Source organism: Atractosteus spatula, assembly GCF_055471065.1.
Source record: "Atractosteus spatula isolate fAtrSpa1 chromosome 10 unlocalized genomic scaffold, fAtrSpa1.hap1 SUPER_10_unloc_3, whole genome shotgun sequence".
Lineage (NCBI taxonomy): Eukaryota > Metazoa > Chordata > Actinopteri > Semionotiformes > Lepisosteidae > Atractosteus > Atractosteus spatula.
This window is the reverse complement of record NW_028296623.1, coordinates 659,066-679,842: the sequence shown is the minus strand read 5'-3', so window position 1 is coordinate 679,842 and position 20,777 is coordinate 659,066. Positions and strand designations below refer to the sequence as shown.

General features: G+C 48.6%; 2 non-coding genes across 2 annotated transcripts; one reads left to right on the top strand and one right to left on the bottom strand.

Moving 5' to 3' along the window:
* Positions 1-16,465: 16,465 nt before the first annotated feature.
* On the top strand, positions 16,466-16,539 carry trnat-agu (transfer RNA threonine (anticodon AGU)). The gene has a single exon. It is a non-coding gene; the product is annotated as a tRNA-Thr (tRNA).
* A 1,013-nt stretch (positions 16,540-17,552) lies between these two features.
* On the bottom strand, positions 17,553-17,634 carry trnal-aag (transfer RNA leucine (anticodon AAG)). Its single transcript has one exon. It is a non-coding gene; the product is annotated as a tRNA-Leu (tRNA).
* Between the last annotated feature and the right edge of the window lie 3,143 nt (positions 17,635-20,777).

Below are 20,777 nucleotides of genomic sequence, written 5' to 3'. Positions count from 1 at the left end.
GGGCTTAAACACTACACATGGGATAATCAACGAGGCATGCAGAGGCGTCTGGATTATATTTTTCATGGTCTAAGGTTGGAGATCCAGAATAGATCTATAACACCTACATGGTTTTCGGACCATGCGTTGTTGGTGCTGACCTTTAAAGTTAAAGAAAATGGCTTTAAAGCTGGTTTCTGGAAACTTAACAAAACGGTTTTAGATGACAGGGAGTACCGGGTCAGGATTGTGCGCCTATTAGGTCATCTTGTAGGAATGCGGAGGAAGTTTAAGACTGAAGTTGGGTGGTGGGAGAGCTGTAAGAGGGTCATTGCTAAGGTCACCATTGACTTCTGTGCGGCCCGAAGGCGAGCAGAGCGGGAGGAACTGACCAGGCTTCAGCAGGAGCTGAATCGGATTTATATGGAGGCTAACCGGAGTGGGGATTTCGATCTGAGGGCCTCTACCAGAGTACGTTCTCTGCTGAGGGAAAAATGGTTGCGGCGGGCCAAAGATTTTTTGTTTCGTCTGAGGGGCACACAGTTGGAGAATGATGAGCAGTGCTCAGCCCAGTTTTTCAGTCGTGTTAAGGAACAACAGGAAAAGATCTACATAGAGAAACTGATCAGGAGGGATGGAGTGGTGACCGAAGATATTTCCGGCCTGATAGAGTGTGCGTCAGAATACTACAAGGCTCTCTTCACTGAGAAGAAGGTGGATGAGCAGGTGCGTGGAAGACTGATGGCACAGGTGCGTATTAGGAACTGGGAGGACAAAGATCTGGACTGCCCTTTAACATCTGAAGAAATAAAGGCAGCCATGTTGGGTTTGCGGAAGGGCACCGTTCCAGGTATTGACGGCCTGCCCGTCAAGTTTTATATTGCTTTTTGGGAGCAGTTGGGGCCTGTTTTGCTAAGGGTTTTTAAGGAGATTTTAGAACTGGGCGAGCTGAGCCCCTCAATGAAGACGGGCATACTGACTCTGATTTACAAGAAGAAGGGCGATAAGGCTAATCTTGATAATTGGAGGCCCCTACAGTTATTGTGCACAGATTATAAGATCCTTGCTAGAGTTTTGAGCAGGAGATTGAGGAACATCATGGCGTACCTGGTGCGGGAAGACCAAACGTTTGCAGTGGCTGGCAGGCGGATGGACTGGAACCTGCAGTTGGTGAGAGACGTCACCGAATGGGTGAGTGACAGAAGATTGCCTTTGATGCTCGTGAATCTGGATCAAAACAAGGCTTTCAATAGAGTCCACCACGGGGCTCTGTGGGAGATCCTGGCAAGAATGGGGGTGAGTGCTAGGTTCATCGAATGGATCCGCACCCTGTACAGGTCAGTGGAAACATGTGTCAGCATTAATGGATGGGTAGGAGGTGGAATCCCGGTCACGTGTGGCGTACGGCAAGGGTGTCCTCTGTCTCCCTTGCTCTATGTCCTGTACATAGAGCCATTCCTGGACTGTATACGGATAGACCAACAAGTAGAAGGTGTGGTAGTTCCAGGAAGCAAAGGGAGGCAGGTCAAGGTGATCGCATATGCTGACGATATTACCTTGTTTTTGAGCTCAGAAAACAGTTTGGCCAGGGTGCTCAGCATAGCTCAAGAATTCGAAGACTTTAAACAGGAATAAGAGCTCTATCAAGTACTGGGGCACTTGGAGAGACAGGAGTGACACGCTTGGGGGTCTGATGGTGGTGCAGGAGCCTATTAAGATACTGGGAGTACTGTTTCACCCTGAAGATGCTGCTCGCCTTAACTGGGAGGCAAAGATGAGGAAGGTGAAACGAAAGTTGGGGCTATGGCAACACAGATCCCTCTCCTTTCTCGGGAAGGTGGTTGTGTTAAAGGCGGAGGTCATGCCGTTGCTGATTCATCTTGCGGTGGTTTACCCCCTGCCGGCGAGAATGCATAAAGAGCTGGTTCGCACTGTGTTCACCTTTGTGTGGGGCGGTAAGTACGAATACATAAGACGAGCGGACATGTACAGGCCGGTTGAAGAGGGAGGAAGAGGAGTCCCGGATCTTCCTCTGAAGTTGGACTGTGTGTTTGTTGCCAGCCTCGGTGTGATGTTGCACGGAGATCCGGTGCACTTCTGTTTTTTCTTTGTCAGGCTGTGGTTTTCCCATGCGATGAAACATCTGGTGAAGTGGACGAACTTGACGCCTAAGGCCGAGAAGTTGCCTTTGCACTATAAACATGCAGTGCACTGGTTGAAGGTGCACCCGACGGTGAAGGCAGACCTTACCTCGTTGGATCACAGGCGGATGTACCGGATGTTGAGACACGACAGCAGTCCTGCGGTACCGGGGGTGCCCCGAGAAGTCTAGATACGGACACAGGCGAAGCCTTTGGACAACAGACTGTGTGATTTAAACTGGTTGTGTGTGTGGGACAGACTGGCTGTGCGAGAGAAATTATACAGACATGGCTTAACTAAGCAGAGGAATTGTCCTCGGCAACAGTGCCACAAGGAGGAGACAGTGAGGCACGCATTTTGGGAGTGTGAATTTGTGCAGCAGGTGTGGGGGGAGTGTGCACGTTGGGTGTCCCCATTTTTCACGTCAGAAAGGTTAAATTATGCAATGGTATTAAAAGGGGTGGCGGGTATCAGGAAACGGAATGAGAGGTTTCTGGTGTGGCTACTGATTAGTTTAGTAAAAGCGTATGTGTGGCAAGATAGGAATGAACTGGTGAAGCATGGTGTGCATGGAACGGTGGGTGCTGTGGTGTGGAGGGTGAGGAATGACATAGGGAACAGAGTGAAATGGGATGTGCGAAAGTGGGGGTTTGCCGCGGCGAAAGAGCGGTGGAAAGAGTTGTTTGTGTTAGGGAACTGAGTTAGGTGTAGGGCTGTGAGAGTGTGGTGTGAGTGAGTTCTGACTATTGATTAGTTTTATATAAAATATAAAAAAAAAAAAATGTATTCGCTTCTCGGCCTTTTGGCTAAGATCAAGTTCAAGTGGCATGCCCGCAGTTCTTGTCTTTCCAAAGGTCTAGAAGGCGATCGAAGATCCTGAAGAGTGCTTGAGCTGGTATCGCTCTAGGTTGAGCCTAGGGGGTTAAGGCCAAGCAGCAGCTGAGCTGGGTGGGATCCGGCAGCAACGTTCTCTCTCTCTGCTCTCTCCTCTCCTCTCCCCTCCCCCTTTCTCTTGCTCCGCCTCCTTGGCCTCTTGGCTGGGAATAGGTATACGTGGCCTGCCCGCGGTGCCTGCTTTCTTCCTCGAGACTCAGAAGCGCTATCCGCTCCCTCTCTCTCTCGCTCTCTCTCTCTCTCCCTCTCTCTCTGCCTCCTTGGCCTCTTGGCTGGGAGTAGGTACACGTGGCCTGCCCGCGATGCTTGCTTTCCACCTCGAGACTCGGAAGCGCTATCCGCTCCCTCTCTCTCTCGCTCTCTCTCTCTCTCCCTCTCTCTCTGCCTCCTTGGCCTCTTGGCTGGGAGCAGGTACACGTGGCCTGCCCACGGTGCTTGCTTTCCACCTCGAGACTCGGAAGCGCTATCCGCTCCCTCTCTCTCTCGCTCTCTCTCTCCCTCTCTCTCTGCCTCCTTGGCCTCTTGGCTGGGAGCAGGTACACGTGGCCTGCCCGCGGTGCTTGCTTTCCACCTCGAGACTCGGAAGCGCTATCCGCTCCTTCTCTCTCTCTCTCTCTCTCTCTCTGCCTCCTTGGCCTCTTGGCTGGGAGCAGGTACACGTGGCCTGCCCGCGGTGCTTGCTTTCCACCTCGAGACTCGGAAGCGCTATCCGCTCCCTCTCTCTCTCTCTGCCTCCTTGGCCTCTTGGCTGGGAGCAGGTACACGTGGCCTGCCCGCGGTGCTTGCTTTCTTCCTCGAGACCCGGAAGCACTTTCCGCTCTCCTCTCTCTCTCTCCTCCTGCGCCTGCACCTAGCTGAGCTCTGCCCACAAGGACAAAGGCCAGGGCTCCCTCGCTGCTCCTTTGCTCTCTCTCTTTCCCTCCGTTTTTTCCCCTTTTCTCCTCTACAGATGGCAGACAAGAGGACACTGATCCGGTTCCACTGGACCAAGAAAACAGAGACGATGCCGACTGCAAAATCCTTTTTCATGACCTTCCTGCAAGGGATCTTGCAGTTGGTGGCCGGAGATCTCTACTGCCTCCAGGACAACAAGACAGAGAGATACATGGAGGCCTACATGGCCACGGACGCCTCGTATGAAAAGGCAACAAGACTGATCAGGGAAAAAGGTAAGCACCCCGGTTTCTCTGATTTCAGGCCGGAGCCTATTAGGAAGACGAATCAGAGGACCATCACAGTTCACACATACAACCCCTACGTACCAACGGAATGGGTAACAGCGTACCTAGGGAGGTATGTAACTGTGGTGGGAAAACCGACAGAGATCAGGGACGACGGCGTCTGGTACAGCAAACGCCAGTACCGAGTCCTCCTGAAAGAGGACCCAGAGGGCGTTGACGGTTTCCAGCACCCCCCGGCTCGCTTCAACATCGGAGCTGACAGGGGGTACCTTCTCTGCCCCAGGATGCCTGATTTCTGCAACAAGTGCAGACAGTCCGGCCACAAGGCAAACACGTGTGACATCGTCAGATGTCACAACTGCAACGAAGACGGGCACCTGGCAAAAACCTGCCGGGCAGCCAAAAAGTGCGATGGATGCGGCGCCGAGGGACACCTCCTTCACCAATGCAAGGTAAACAAACCTTCGTTTGCGCAGGTGGTGGAAGCCGGCCAGCAGAAACCGGTCTCCAGACAAAGGGAGAGAGGTGAGAACAAAGAACCCGCACCTCCCCCGCAGAGACCCTGAAACTGCCGAGGCCACACCCCCAGCCGCACCGGTGCCACAAGATGGCCGCCAGGAAGAAGGACGACCGGAGGAAGAGCCCTGGATAACTCCCAGCAAGAAGGGGAAGCGAAAGCGGGAGAAGAGAGCCAGGGCGGATCCACCTTCGGAAGGACAGAAAAAAAAGAGTGGTAAGGGAGAACCGTTTCCTCGTCCTAGAGGAAACGGAACTTTCTTCCCTCGAGGCCCAGGAACAACCGGAGGAGGCGGCCCAGGAAATGGAAACCCTCCCCCCCGAGGCCCAAGGACGACAGGAAGTAACAACCCAGGAAACGGAACCCCCCTCCCCCGAGTCCCACAGACAACAGGAGGAGGCAGCCCAGGAAGAGGTAACCCCCTCCCCCGAGGCCCAGGAACAACAGGAAGAGGCAGCCCAGGAATTGGAGCCCCCCTCCCCCGAGGCCCAGGAGCAACTGGAGGTCCCCGAAACTCCCGGAGAAAGGGAAGAAAGGAGTCTTCCCGAAGCGGTGGCGGAGAGTATCCTCGAGGAAGACGAGGATTACTTCGAAGCCGCCCTGGAACCCGGACTGATGGTAGGGTTGGACCTGTCCAGCATGTTTACTTTTCAGTCCCCAGCGAGACCTGGAGGGAGCCCAGCATATTCCCCCCAGGACCCGAACGAGAGGAGTTACATCTAGGCTAAACAGTGCCCAGATGTAGACTCCCAAGTTCCAACTGTAAGCACAGAGAGGAGGTTTAACTTTCACTAGTTTAATCATGACTGTGAAACTAACCTTCCTAACAACTAACGTGAGAGGGCTGAGAGACCCGGTGAAAAGACGGGGAGTCTTTCATGATCTGGCCTCAAAGTCTTTCTCAGTTTGTTTCTCACAGGAGGTCCACCTGAAGGATGAAAGCGACAAGCTGACATTCACCAGGGAATGGACGAAGGGAGAATCATGCTGGAGCGTAGGAGGGGTCCACTCTTCCGGAGTGGGAATCCTCCTCAGAAACCCAGAGATGACGCTGGTTTCCTCCTTCTCGGTGGTGCAGGGCCGGGTCCTGGTCGCAGACATCGACTGGAGGGGGCAGAAGTTGAGAGCAATTAACGTCTATGCTCCTACCGAACCCTCTTTCCGGAAGGAAGTGTTTGCTGACCTGGCCAGCTGCTGCACCACCAACAGACAGGTGGTGCTCGGCGGGGACTTCAACATCGACTGGGAGAAGGGGAGCGACGCTAGCTCGGCAGAGCTGGAGTCGCTACTCAAGCAGGTCTCCCTGGTAGATGGCTTCAGACGGTGCCGCCCTAACGACGCCGGAACGACTTGGAAAAACTCCCGGGGAGTGTGCAGCCGCCTGGACTACATCTTCCTGCACACGACCTGCTCCCTGGAGTCGGCGACGGTGTCCCCGGCGTGGTATTCCGACCACGAGCGTTTGACGGTGGTGGCTAACACCAGCCTGCCGGCATTCGGTCGTGGGTACTGGAAGCTGAACCGGGAGATACTGGAGGAAGACGACTTCAGGGCACTGTTCCGGAAAGACTACGTGAGCTGGGTCGATCTGAGAGACGGCTACAGCTCCGTGGTGGAATGGTGGGAGTCGGTGAAGGACAGGACCCGAACCCTGGCGCAGACGTACTGCAGACGGAAGGCGGCCAGGGAGAGGAAGGAAGCTGCACGACTCCAGAGGCAACTCGAGGAGGAGTACAGCTCGGCTAACGGGGGAGGAGCCTTCAATTCAGCCCGGGCACGGGACCTGAAGGAGAGGCTCCGCAAACTGCACACCGAGAAAGCCAAGGCTTTCCTGGTCAATGTACAAAGGGAGCATTATGAAAATAATGAAACCTGTTCCTCCTATTTCTTCAATCAGGTCCGAGGAGCCCAGAAAAAGAGGGTGATCCACAGCCTGAGACGGGGAGACGGAGAGGAAGTGCTGGACGAGAACGACAAAGTAGAAGCGGCCACCGCTTTCTACACGGAGCTCTTTTCAGAAAAGCAGACGGAGGTGGAGGCAGGCGATGCTTTTCTGGAGGGGCTGAAGGCACGAGTACCGGAGGAGGTGAGGGAGGACTTGGAGGGTCCAATCACGGCCGAGGAGCTGAAGGCGGTGCTCTTGTCCATGGAGAATGGCAAGGTGCCGGGGCCGGACGGACTCCCCAAGGAATTCTACACCTGCTTCTGGGACACCCTGGCGGCAGATCTGGTGGAAGTGGCGCAGGAGATCTTCCGCCGGGGGAAACTCGGAGACACCATGAGGGAGGGCGTCATCTCCCTGCTCTTCAAGGGAGGAGACGCCGCCGACCTCAAAAACTGGAGGCCGATCACGATGCTCTGCGTGGACGTAAAGATCCTGTCCAAGCTCCTGACCGGCAGACTGAGAACTGCCCTCCCCCACATCATCCACAGCGACCAGACGTGCGGGGTGGAGGGGCGATCCGTCAGTTGGAACCTCCAGCTGACCAGAGACGCCATCGCCTGGGCCGAGGACCGGAACATGCCCATGATGGTGGTCAGCCTGGACCAGGAGAAAGCCTTCGACAGAGTGAACCACAGCTATCTGTTCAGGGTGCTGGAATGCTTCGGTTTCGGAGAGAGTTTCAGCCGCTGGATTCAGATTCTGTACTCTGACGTGGGCAGCAGAGTGAACGTGAACGGAAACCTGGGGGATTTCATTCCCCAGGAATCCGGAGTACGACAGGGCTGCCCCCTTTCACCCCTTCTCTATGTTCTCTTCACAGAGCCCTTAGCAGAGGCGGTGAGACGGGAAACTGTCATCGACGGCCTGGAGATACCGGGAGGCGCGGGGGAAACCCTGAAGATCTCCCAGTATGCCGACGACACGACGCTGTTCCTGAGGTCGGACAGGGGGTTGAGGAGGGCCCTGCAGGTCATGGAGCAATACTCCAGAGCCTCGGGGTCAAAGCTCAACCGCCGAAAGAGCAAACTGAAGTTCTTCGGGCCCTGGAAGCACAGGACGACGGCGCCAGAGGGTCTCGAGCTCTGCACGGAGCCCCTCAGAATACTGGGGGTTTCCTTCCAGAGCCAGGACAACGAGACCAACAACTGGACCGAGAGGATCGCCAAGGTGAACGCGAAGCTGGGTCTGTGGAAAACGCGGTCGCTGTCCTACACAGGGAAAGTGATGGTGTTGAAAGCAGACGTCCTGCCAGCTTTGGTTTACCTGGCGGTGGTGTACCCGCTGCCGGCCAGACTCAGACGAGCGCTGCAAGGGATGATCTTCGGCTTCGTCTGGGGCGGCAAGTACGAGTACATCATGAGAAACCGGATGTGTCAGCCGGTCAAGGAAGGGGGTCGAGATGTCCCACATTTCCCCCTGAAACTCGACTGCATCTTCTACTGCAACCTCTGTCGGGCGCTGCGGGAGCCCATTGGCCACAAGTACCAGTACTTTGTCAGGCTGTGGCTCTCCGTCCCGATGAGGCACTTGGTCCAGTGGTCAAACACTGGGCCCAAGGCAGAGAGGCGACCGAAGTTCTACACCCACGCTGTCAAGTGGAGCAGGAGGTACGAGGCCACGAGACAGCCAGAGCTCTGCACCAACCACAGAGCTCTGTACAAAGAGGTGAGGGGGCATCTGGTCGCCGACGAAAGGCTGCAAGTTCCCAGACAAGTCTGGGAAAGGACGCAGCCTAAAGAACTGGACAATCAACTGAAGGACCTCAACTGGATGGCCGTACACAAGAGACTGGCCACCAGAGAGGTCCTCTACAGACACTCGCTCACCAGGAACCCGCATTGCCCCCGGGACACGTGTTTCATCGAGGAGACTCAGGAGCACGTGTTCTGGAGCTGCCCCTTCGCCAAGGCGGTGTGGGGCAGAATGGACAACACCATGCAACTCCTGGAGACGGGTGCGGTGCTCAGTTACCAGTACATCCTGCTGGGGCTGGCACCTACCGGATTGGACAAGGGGACGCAGTTCCTGATGTGGCTGCTGCTGTCCCTCACAAAGAAAGGCCTGTGGGACGCGAGGAACAATCTCATCCGGCACAACATCGAGTGGGGAGCGAGGGAGCTGGAGGAGAGGATCCTAGCGGACCTCAGGAGGAGGATGAAGCGCGACGTTGCCAAATGGGGTTTCCCCACGGCAAAGGAGCACTGGAAAGGACTATGGACCCTGTACAGGGATTAATGGTTAACAGCAAGTGATAGGGTTTGGAGGGACTCTCATAATAGCGCAAATCCTCCCACACTTGCAATGATTGATAACGGACAATCACCGCCGTTCCGCCGTTGTTTTTATTACATGGAGTGTTAATGTGTGAGATGTTTTCTTTTGAGATGTTTTTTTCTGATTAAAGTATATTTTATAAGAAAAAAAAATATTTATTTATGTATTTATTTAGTGGTTTCATTAGTGACAAAGGCTAAACTTTCTTGGAAAAATGTATTTTATGTAAACCATGTTTGCTATTAATTCATTTAGGGCTAGAATATGTTCATTGTCTTCAATGAAAGAAGGGTTCCTTTCGCCGTAGTCGGGAGACATTAGAAGCTTGCTGTTACACCAAGCATTAGCATGTTAAAGCGATTTCATTGAGGAGCCTAGCTTTCTTAACTAGTAAGTACTGTACTTACTGGGTTTTGGAGGGGGGAGGTGTCTTTCACTGGAAATCTTGCCCCCTTCTACTTTGAAAATACCTGTGAAACCGGTTTAATTCGTCATAGCCAGCACTCCCGCAGAGAGGGGGGGTTGTATTTGCAGTGCATCGGTATAGATGGGAAAGCCAGAGCCGACCGCTACGCCGCCCCCGTGTTATGCTCTTTGTTAATGTCTAAGCCGGAACACATCATTATATCTCATTTTGTATTTCTTTAAAAAAAAAAATCGTTTGCCCAGCCTAACAGTATTGTTGTTATTGTTTTTATCCTGTAAAGCACTTTGAGGAGCCACCTTTAAAGGCGCCATATACAATAAAGTTCATTATTATTACTATTGTTAATTTGCTGGACAGAGAGGTGAACATTATTACGCAGAAGACAAAGATAGCAATTTACGTTGCATTGTGCATTGTGCTGCTGTAATACAGTTTTAAATACTTAAAAGTCTAAACAGTATCAGCTTTATTTATGTGTTTTAAATAAAGGCGATTTAAACGCGATTTAAATCAATATAAATGTTTATATTGTAATGCATAGGTGACTATTCATTGTTATTAAAATGACTTAAATTCGATCATGTTGTGATATTTAGAAATATAAATTTGTTTGGTGTGAGTGAAGTTTTATTTAATCTCTGACCCAGGGAAACTTTTTATTTTTTCAAAGAAATGTTTGTTAAAAAAATCTAGGCTCCAGCTAGATTCAAACACCCAACGTGTGAGGTGGGAGTCAGGAGCCTAACCCACAGTGCCATGTAAGGAGTGTTGCAAAAGCCCTACAAACAATATCAACAGACATCATACACCGTGTACAATTCTTGTGTTGCGGTACATGAATATAATTATAACGTTATTAATTTCTTTAGATACGCGATTCCATACTATATTCCCTTTTAATCAAATTCTAAAAGTATGCTTGTTGACTCCGGTATCACGTTAGTTAAAGACTTCAATGCTTAAAATGTTTAGGGAGAAATGGAATACTGGTGTGTATGTTTTCTTTAAAGTACCGAGACCAGCCATATACTGTATGTTTATGTTCCAAAATTAATATCGTTTATGGCCTTCACACGCGTTAAAGTATGCTTCCATTCTTTATATGCTAAGCTACTAAGATTTCCCTTCAGTGGTAAAATTCCATATAAATATTCAATACTAAAACGTGCACAGTAAAGACATTTAAATCTTTCTACGACCGACCAACACACCACGAGTGCCCCTGTCGGTCAACCAATCACGTACCGCGGTATTTTGCGTCATCGCGCGTCACAAAGCGCGAGGCCGTAGCCAATTATCTCTGGTACGTCTCTGTGCCGCGCACTTTGAATGGCTGCATCTGTAAGACTGCTAAATAGCCAACCTGCAGCTCCTTCAGCAAATCACCTGTAATGGCTACATGGACACACAGTTTTCACTGTATTCAGCATAACTGCAATACATGTATATATTGCATACACCATGGACACATAACAGCTCTACTCATATTGAGTTTTATTCAATTTCAAAAATGTAAGCTCAATTTTGTGATTTTTGTGTTTTTGTGATTCTTGTGATTCTTGTGATTTTTGTGAGCTCGCAGAAAAAGACATTTCATTGCCAGAAACTACTGCTACACGCTGTATTGTTGTGCATTTGATTAATAAACTTTGATTTGATTTGAACATAAACACAGAATCTAATGCGAGAACTTTTTCACGTCTTCGGTACCCCAGGTACCCCATCGTGCTCCCTTAGTCCCAGTAGACCTCTCGTATAAGAAGATATCTCTCATCTATCTGTGAACAGATCAGCAGGGGGTCCACAGCTGATGGGAAATTAAGTAGTGACCTGTGTCAGCATGCATGAGCTGCAAAGGAAAAAGTACAGGAAGTACAGAAAAGTTTATTCCATGCTGAAAAGAGAAAGAAACATGACGTGGACCCTTCTTCAAGTGTGACATGGAATAAACCCTTTACTTGTTCCTTTGATGTTAATTTAGACCAGATCTCCAGCAAATACCTAACAGACTACAATCCCACTGCATAAGGTGTTAAGGACAACCTATACATAGCAGCATCTAAACTGGTTGCTTTCAGAAGCTAAAGACCAGCGCAGGCTGACGTTGCACAAACACAGGGTGAAACAGGGTTTCGGCATGTTTTCTGTCTCCCCCTGGGAGGGAAGGGACAGTAAAATAGCAAGGAAAACACAAGGGAAGAAAATGAAAAAACAGTGCTCACTGCAAAACAAAAAGTAAAAGAACATTAAAAGCATATCTGGGGAACAACAAAAACACAGAATCTAACTGCGAGAGCCTTTTCACGTTTTCGGTACTCCATCGTGCTCCTCCCGTCTAAGAACATATCTCTCATCTATCTGTGTACAGGCCAGCTGGGGGTCCACAGCTGATGGTAATTTAAGTAAGTAGCTGTGTCAGCATGCATGGGCTGCAAAGGAACGAGTAAAGGTTTATTCCATGCTGAACAACGTTTTGGCAGTGGAGTCTTCATTGGGTGTGGTACAGAGTAAACCTTTACTTGTTTCATTCATGTTAATTTAGACCTGATCTCCAGCAAATACCTAAGAGCACCTAAACTAAAAAGTTGCTTTCAGTAGCTAAAGAAACAGGCTACACTGCTCCAGGTAAAACTCAAACTCACAACCTCAGCATGACTCCACTGTGCGCTGCTGTATAAATACCACACGCTGACTGATTGCGCCACTGAAGCTGCATGATTGACTTTGCCTGCACAAACTGACGTTGCACAAACACAGGGTGAAACAGGGTTTCGGCATGTTTTCCGTCTCTGCGTGGGAGAAAGGGACAGTAAAAGAGCAAGGAAAATACAAGGGAAGAAAATGAAAAAAATAGTGCTCACTGCAAAGGAGGGAGGAGATCTCGGGTTTCGGCATTTTGTTTCATCGCGCCCTTTGTTCCTCTCTCCAGCGTCCCCTGCCTAAAGTGACGCTTCCCTTTCTCAGCCCAAAACACAAGCGAGACACCAGCAGCAGACCTTGCAGGTTTCCGTAGTGTAGCGGTTATCACGTTTGCCTCATCTTGCACGCTTCTGTACTTCACAGAGGTCTTGAGCCACCAGTCAATGTATTTCCGGTGCCTTCATGCACTCTTGTACCAAACGCGCATTCCTTCTGTATGCGGAGCCGATCATTTGCAATTGGGCTGTGCCGACAGACCAAGACAAGCTCTGTCGGCTCAAAAGCAGCGCAGCACCTGCGAGAACAACAGAAAGATTAGCATCCAGCGGGGGCCTCTTAGTGAGCCCAAGATCTCATCAAGAATCGTCTCCAGCAACAGGGCTGGGCGCATTGTTCCATTCTCCGACCACTCTCGGTGTAAACAAGTCCCTCCTGGTCTCTGCTTGAAATGCACTTTCCTGCGTTTGCTTTGGTGTAACTGGCTTCCCCTGCATGGGCGAATGTGAAGAAGATCCTTAGTAAGTCATTGAAGAAAACCGAGAAGAGGTCAGAGTGGCCTCTGTCGTTCATCAACGATCCAGTCAGGCAGTACTCCTCTGTAAAGCGCCGTTCGTTCACATCGATTAGCTTTTTTTTGCCTTCATTTGTGCAAGTAGTAAAAGCAGACGCCCCTATTCTGCCGTGACCCGGTTGCGGCCACAACGCAAAGTACTGACCACTATACGATCACGGCGAGTTACCGAGACACACGTGGCAGGGCGGAAAAGGCTCTGCTCTCTTCGTGTGACATAATTCGGAAAAGTCCTGACGTTGCATTTCAACTGAGCCCCAGTATACATCGACCCTTCGACACTCTGAGTGACAACTCTCTTGTGTGTTTTCTCATATTTATGTAGTTTGCTTGCATGATGCCCTGAAGAGCAGGATTCCTGGTTTTCACCCCGGCGGCCCTGGTTCGACTCCCGGTATGGGAGCGTGTCAGTTTTGCCTTCTGCTTTCCAAAAGATCAGCACGTGTACGAAGGAGCCGCATTAAAACCACTCGAACGTGCAAAACGTGCAAGAAGAGGGGGCGCTTGTTTCCAACCGAAGACTTCTCGCGTGTGAGACGAACTGATCATTGCTGCAGCTCGGAAAGCTGCAGGAGGTGGGAGGGTGACTCTGGTAGACAGGGCTGACCTTTGGCAATAGGATTTATACTCTCCAAGATGATATTTGCACTTTCTGGAGAGGCGATTTTCTCCACTTCAGTAGCCCGATTTCGTCGATTGTGTGGAGAGGGCTGTAGAATGTGGCGCCGCCTTTCCTGCTCCGTCCATGACAGGCGTGCTGGTCTCTGGAGAGAGATCACGGTCCATCAGCGCACTCCAATAAAGGCACTGGAAGCAGCTGAATCGCATTGGCGAAGCTCAGCACTGGGCCGCTGGGCATGATTTCCCACCGTTTCCATAGTGTAGTGATTATCACGTTCGCCTCACACACGAAAGGTCCCCGGTTCGAAACCGGGAGAAAACAGACCGGCGCCTTTTGTCTCCACGCACACTGTTTGGGGATTCGCCTAGCGCTGTGATCGAACAGACCCACTCACCTCTTAGTGTGGTGGGATCTGCACAATGCATGTCGCAGCGCTTCCTGCTTTCACCTCAATGCGCGTCCTGATGTACCCCGGTCTCCCGCGTGACAGGTGGGGATACTCACAACTATACTAACAAGGAAGACATCGCTCTCTCCGACCCCCTGCATCGTGTCCCGACCCACCGTGCTGGAAGCCAACACGTGCTGTGATTCCTTTACAGAGCAGAAATGACAACCGAGGAGCCGAGAGAGGCGGGGAATCAAACCCCAGTCTCCCGCTTGACAGGCAGGGATACTTGCCACTATACTAATGTAGAATTTGGGCATTTAAGGGGACAATTATTAATTGTAGCCGTAAATCACGAAATTGATTCTTTTAATGGCAGAATCCAACCATGCGATATAACTCAAACAACGCACACACACAGGTACTAATACACGAGGATACATTTATTAATACATAAAATATGCATGTAAACCTAACAGATCTTATCGTGATGGTTTTCAGAATACAAAAGATATATATTCAATCAGTTACAAAGAGTTACATATATCAAGAGGACATACGTTCAGTATATCATTCATTTAGACCGTTTCGTAATTGAACTTGGTTACAACTTCTACATTAGATACTCAAAACAAGTACATAACTCTTAGGAATTAAATTGATATCAACTGGTTGGGATAACAATTGAATTCTTGAGCTGTAATGCATTGAAGTTGAATACTCATCCAATCTCTGGGGATTCAGATCTCCTGCGGGCTCTCTGGCTCCGTGCCAGGCTGTGCTGTGCTGCTTGCGACGGTGCGCTGCTGACGCTCACTGACCGGCTAGTTAGTGTTGGCTTTAACTAGCAAAGTTTGTGCACAGGAGAAAAGATGACTGTGGGTCCCAGCAAGTCAGGAAGAGGACCGGTTCGTTCCTGATGAAGCGCTAGTTCTGAATAGTGATTCAGCTGTCCACAGTTCCGACCTGTTCACGAGGCTTACTGCTGATGCTAACCTCGGGTGGATCCTCTGGTTACTCTCTGGCAACCTCCGCTCTAGACTCTTAGAACAAAGGAAAGTTCTGGCACTCGGACACACTGGCCGTTCCGTGGTTGTCCGGGCTGAGTCTCAGGATGGTCAGGAGGCGCGCTGCGAGAATGTCCTTCCCTTGGGAGCCTTCTGTTCCTGGGCCGTCCTGCCCTGGAATTCTCCTTTAAATTGTCCGAAAAAGTTCACAGAATTCTTGCAGGCCCTCTGTGTTGCCTGTTGTTACCTGGAGGAACTTCAGCTCGTTCATTGGCTGAAAGTTCCATGGGCATCAGAGTCCCACGTGGGTTACTCGGCCCTACCAGTCCCTGATTGGTTGATCAAGGTGAGATATGAGTCACTTACTCCTGACACTTAGGAATGCAGTCCAGATGTCCTTCTGGCACTCCCTAGACAGATAGGCGCCAATGGTTGACCATTGATCATGATAGCCAGGCTTAGCTAAGTGCATCCCCCTTTGGGAGCTGTCCCTTATCAAAAGAAAATATCTTTAAATCAGCCTGCATGAATAGTTTCTCTGTGGCTGCACCACAGAGATGAACAGAGAGATGAGGCCTCATTTGGGAAAGCACCGCAACACTTAATTCTGTCTTATTAACAAGCATTGCCGCTACACGGGTTTGCTTGAACCTTTGATAAAAAAAGTGATCTGATCTGAAACTACCCAGCTTACAATCTCTGAGGTAGTTGTTACTAAATACATGTGCCGTGTGCCTTTACTTTTGTAAAAAACTGGTATCGGGAAAAGTTTCTTAATATTTCTTTTGATTAGCATGCAAGAAAATGTGATCATTACCTATGGAATTTCCCGCCAGCGAGGAGCTTGAATTCACAACCTTGAGATTCACCTTGAGTCACAGAAGAGGTCGGCCTGGTCTTCAGTTTGCCAACGATAAGCTCCGGCAGTGCTCCTCTGTAAAGCAGATTGTTCGGATCGGTTATGTGGGACGGCACTTCGATACTAAGATCGTTTGCAGCACACGCACGGTTTCCCCCCTTCACGCAAAAAACATAGACGAAGGAAGCTCTCTTGTCTTGGGCTGCTGACTCCCGGATTTAAAGCGCTCTGGGTGCCAGCTAAGTCTCTAACAAGCACACTATAAAGACAGGAATTACACTTTGCTCACGTCACGCATGGAATGGCGAGGCTACTTGTTCCAATATTATCTAGTCACACCTCATATGGTGCCGATTCCTGGTTTTCATTTAAGAAAGAGCACTGCAAACACCGTAAACAGTGCAAAACGTGTGATGAAAGAAGTCTTTTCCCCTTTTGTCTAAAGCAGAACACAGCGGAGTCATGCCGAGGGTTGTGAGATCAAGATTTCAGTGGAGCACTGTCGTCTACGTCTTTAGCTACATGAGTTGGACATCCTCTTGTACACGGAAAGCAGATTGAGATCCTCTGACATGAAAAGTGCCAGATAAAAGCCATTTCTCATCCTTTCTCTTAGTGGTGGAGCTATCGCATGTAAATGAAGCAACTTGCAAGGCGAGCAGGCTCGGTGCACACCGAACGCAGATGTCTCAGAGCAGTTGAGACGTGTCCAAGTGGCTGTCAAAGGACGGCACTTTGCCGGCGCCGTGGCTTAGTTGGCTAAAGCGCCTGTCTAGTAAACAGGAGATCCTGGGTCCGATTCCCAGCGGTGCCTTTCTTCCTGTCTTACTGTACAGAATTTATCCTTACAGGCAAATCCCATGCCTTTTAATTCAGGTGAATGCAAGTGTTCGTTTCCTTTCTGGAACAACTTGTTTTGAAAGAAATCTATACAGCTTGCGAAAGATGAAACACAAATCTTGCTTATCAGTGAAGAAGAGGTACTCCCAGCAGGCCAGCTAATACCAGCAGTGTTTTTTTTTCACCCTAACCCAGAGAATGGAGAAAAGCGAGGCGCCTGTGGCTCTGCAGTGTAATCAGTTCGCGAGTTCGGCGGTTAGCTGAAAGAGTGGCAAATGGAGCTCGCCCCAGCCCGTCCTTATTCTTTTAAAGAGGATAAAAAATTAACTTCGCCGCCATTACTACCAGCTTTAAAAGACTGCCATGGGCTCGGAAAAAAACACACTACAGATGACTTTTCTGGAACCGAAGCAGAGATTCCTTTACGAACCAACTGATAAAGCTCAGCCAGTGAATACTGTTAACAGAATGTGAAAGCACGATCAACTTTGTAACTGCAACCACAGGAAAAACAGCAAGAAGCAGGCTCCATTCCCCATTTAAATCTGTCGTGCGAGGCATGCTTCTTGAACGCATGAAGTAAATCCCACGATCGCTTTTGAACTTGGACAAAGTACTTCCAAAGGAGCGCTATGCGCAAAGATTTAACAAGCTCAACCCCCGCCAACGATTCGGTGTGAAGAAGCAGAACATTCAAGTTTCACAGACAGAAGCGGCACGCCAGCACAGCCAACATTAAAACGGAGGGCACACTACGATTTGCATTGACACAAAAGTGATCTGGGCAGACGTCGTTCCCTGCATAACGCAAAAAGTGGCAAAGCGCTTTTGGGTTGAGAGGACGCAAGAACGTTTTTGTTTTGTGCCTTGATGTCAAGCTGAGAAAGCATCTTTAAACACTTTGCTTAGTTTCTCGAGAGACTGCCAAAGAGCAGCTCCCTCCCTTTCATCTGAAGTCAGCTGAAAGGAGGTGGCGACAGAAGCACCTGGCAGCGGTGGGATTCGAACCCACGCCCCCGAAGAGACTGGAGCCTTAATCCAGCGCCTTAGACCGCTCGGCCACGCTACCCGCTGTGCGCTGTTTCTTTGTCTCGTTACTTGCTCGGAGGAGGTCGGGTGGGTTTTGCTCTTGTCGCCCGACTTAGTGGCGTTATGACCGTGGAACCGACTGCACCTGCTTTTTCTGAGATGCTTCCCCTCTCATGGCGAGATCTCGACTTCTTTAACACCTCTGGATAAAGATCTTCTGTGGAGCAGGTTTCAGACCTCTGCGTACAGCACCCTTGATGTCATTTTATCTTTACAGCAGCCGCATCCGGAAAGTTGTGTCTTTTACGTTTTATTTGAACAACAAAACTACATACAATACAAACAAGAGCACATATAACGTATCAAGAACATCGTCAGGGGCACATGCTATAATACAATTACACTTTATGAAAAACGATTACACAAGGTAAATAAAGATAAGGTCCGCACAGCTTGTTCTTACATTTCGAAAGAGTCCGTAAATACCCCTTTACGTCTATTTTGAACTGTTCAAACGTAGGACTCTTCCCAGACCATTTCACTTTATACCAAATTCCTAAACGAGGATGCATCTCCTGTTTTAGAACTATTTTGGCCATGTGGCTTATACAACACACCCACAGTATTCTAATGGTGGACTGCAGATCTGTGCTATAGTTCAGTCGAATTCGAAGGATCCAGCAATCGTACTGGATTTGACTGGGATTCTGAAATGTCTCTTGCAAAAGTATTCGGGTTTGCTTGAACCTTTGATAAAAAAAAGTGATCTGATCTGAAACTACCCAGCTTACAATCTCTGAGGTAGTTGTCACTAAACTCGGACGTGATGTGGCACACATGTGCCGTGTGCCTTTACTTTTGTTAAAAGCTGGTATCGGGAAAATTAAAGTCAAATCCCAAAACAGTAACATATTTAAGAGTAAATGCCTCCTAATAGCTAGCAAGCGCTCCTAGTTAGTAAAGTTGTTTGTGTCCCTGCCTGTCACGTGGGAAACCGGGGTTTGATTACCGACGGGGAGACAGCTAGTTTTTTTATGATCAGATTCCAATCTTTAATGCTGTGTGTGAGAACTTACGTAACTTTCCTTTTCTCACATTTTCTGACGACTATTCCGAAGGAGCGCCCTGTCAACTCCTAATACTTTTCAAAAATCTGCCTGCATGTTTGATTATTTTTGTTTTATTTAGAAAAAGTTCAATATTGATCATAACTAAAGAAATTTATGATCAGAAACAAAAACAAAATGTTGAAGATGCAACTCGATCTTGAATCAGAGCTGGGTGACACGGGCTTTTGTTCTGATATGGTTGTACGAGAAACAGGAGGAATCTCTTCTCTCCTATGGAGCATGAGCTGAATCAGGAATGAGACATGTCATATATCAACGCATGACCTACATCGTAAAACTAAAACTAAATTAAAAACTAACATTAAGTTATCAGAGACATTCATTTATATACAAACAAGAGACAGACAAAGCAATAATTCTACATTAACTTGTCCTGCACTGATCAGACTAATTGAAATGGTCTGATTCAGAGCCTGTGCAGCTTGTGCTAATACAACAACGCCAGTATTGAACCCTCAGCACCATACTGACTACTGAGCACAAGTTCAGCTGCTCTCCAGCTTTGTTACGCACGTTTTTTTATTGCAAATGGAGCTGATCTCCAGACAGTACAGTGTTAATTAGTCAGCAGCCTCTACTAGTAATACATCGCCCCTGTCCAAAATCTCTAGGTAAAAAAAACACATTTTATACATTTGTCTGCTTAAAGATATAATCTCTTTAAAAAAGACAAAGGGTTTGTGTGTCAATTGTTTCGATTAATTTCGAACGCAAAGAAAAGTAGTTTTATTCCAAGAAATCACACATTTGTCGCATCCTCCATACTATACTTCTCTCTTGTAGTAGTAAAGCATTTTGATTTAAACTGAACAATATATTAAATGTTTCTTCTATACACTTACGATTAACATAGGCAGCCTTGAACGGATTGCGGAAATCAAATATGCTTTCCAACTTTTGTGTAACATTTTCCTTTGATAGGGCGGAGTTGTTTTTAAAATCTGGTTTAAAAAAAAGGAGTGACGTCAGTGTAAAACAGCTTTCCTTCATGGGGAACAACAGTTGTGTTCCATATTTCTAATTATTTTGGTTTCAAGATAGCAATTTAGTATGAAACATAAAAGCCAGCTGGATAAATCTGTTACACGTCATTTACAATGGTCTTTCAACTAATAACCCGTGCAGGGATCAAACCCCAACTGTTGGTACGAGTTGCGTAAGGCTCTTCAACATGCAGATGAGAAACTAACCTCCGCTTCTTCATTATATACACAGTGAGCTATATATGCGGGCTTACTGGCCCCTACGGGCTCTGTATTTGATTGCGGTACAAGACCGGCCATGGAGAAATGAAGTGAAGAGGGTGTGTTCATTAAAAGGCTCATAGCGTCCCTGGGAGGTCTCAAACCATCACCCTTTTGGTTAACAACCGAGCCACAAAGACTCATGTACAGCTTAACACTTCTCGGTCTCGGTGTAAGTGATACACTCGGTAAAATTTCTGGAGAATCATTTGTCAATTTCCCTACGGGATTAATAAAGTATTATCTATCTATCTTAAAGGAAAATCGCCAACAGTGGCCGATATCTATTGGAGTTTTTTCATTCTATACTGCAATTTCTGAAGGGTACCCTGTGAAAATACGAATTTTGACGAGAAGGGATGGACATATAAGGTCAGCAGGCTTGGGGAATTGGACCTTATGGTGAAGGCTGCGGGCTCAGCATCAGCAGAACCTGATCAGTATCGGTTGACTCCGATATACTTTGACAACTTAACTTCTGGATTTAGAGACATTTACCTTAGTGTCGGTATACTAAGATGTTTTGGTAACGAGGAAGGAGGGACAAAGCAAATTGGCAGAATGTGTGCTATTTTGTTGACTACAGTCCTCCCATGCCAGAGGGTCAATATTAAAAAAAAACCTAACAGTATAATCTCTTGTACTTCACAATTTAACAGTGTCTGTTACATTGTGTCTCACACCTCAGTGTCAGAATTGTGAGACGAGTTTGTAATCAGGAGGGAGGGCCATAGCAATTCAGCAGAAATTGCATTCACCTTTTCCCAATGCATTCTCACATGCCATTTTCTCACATGCCATGCTCAGAG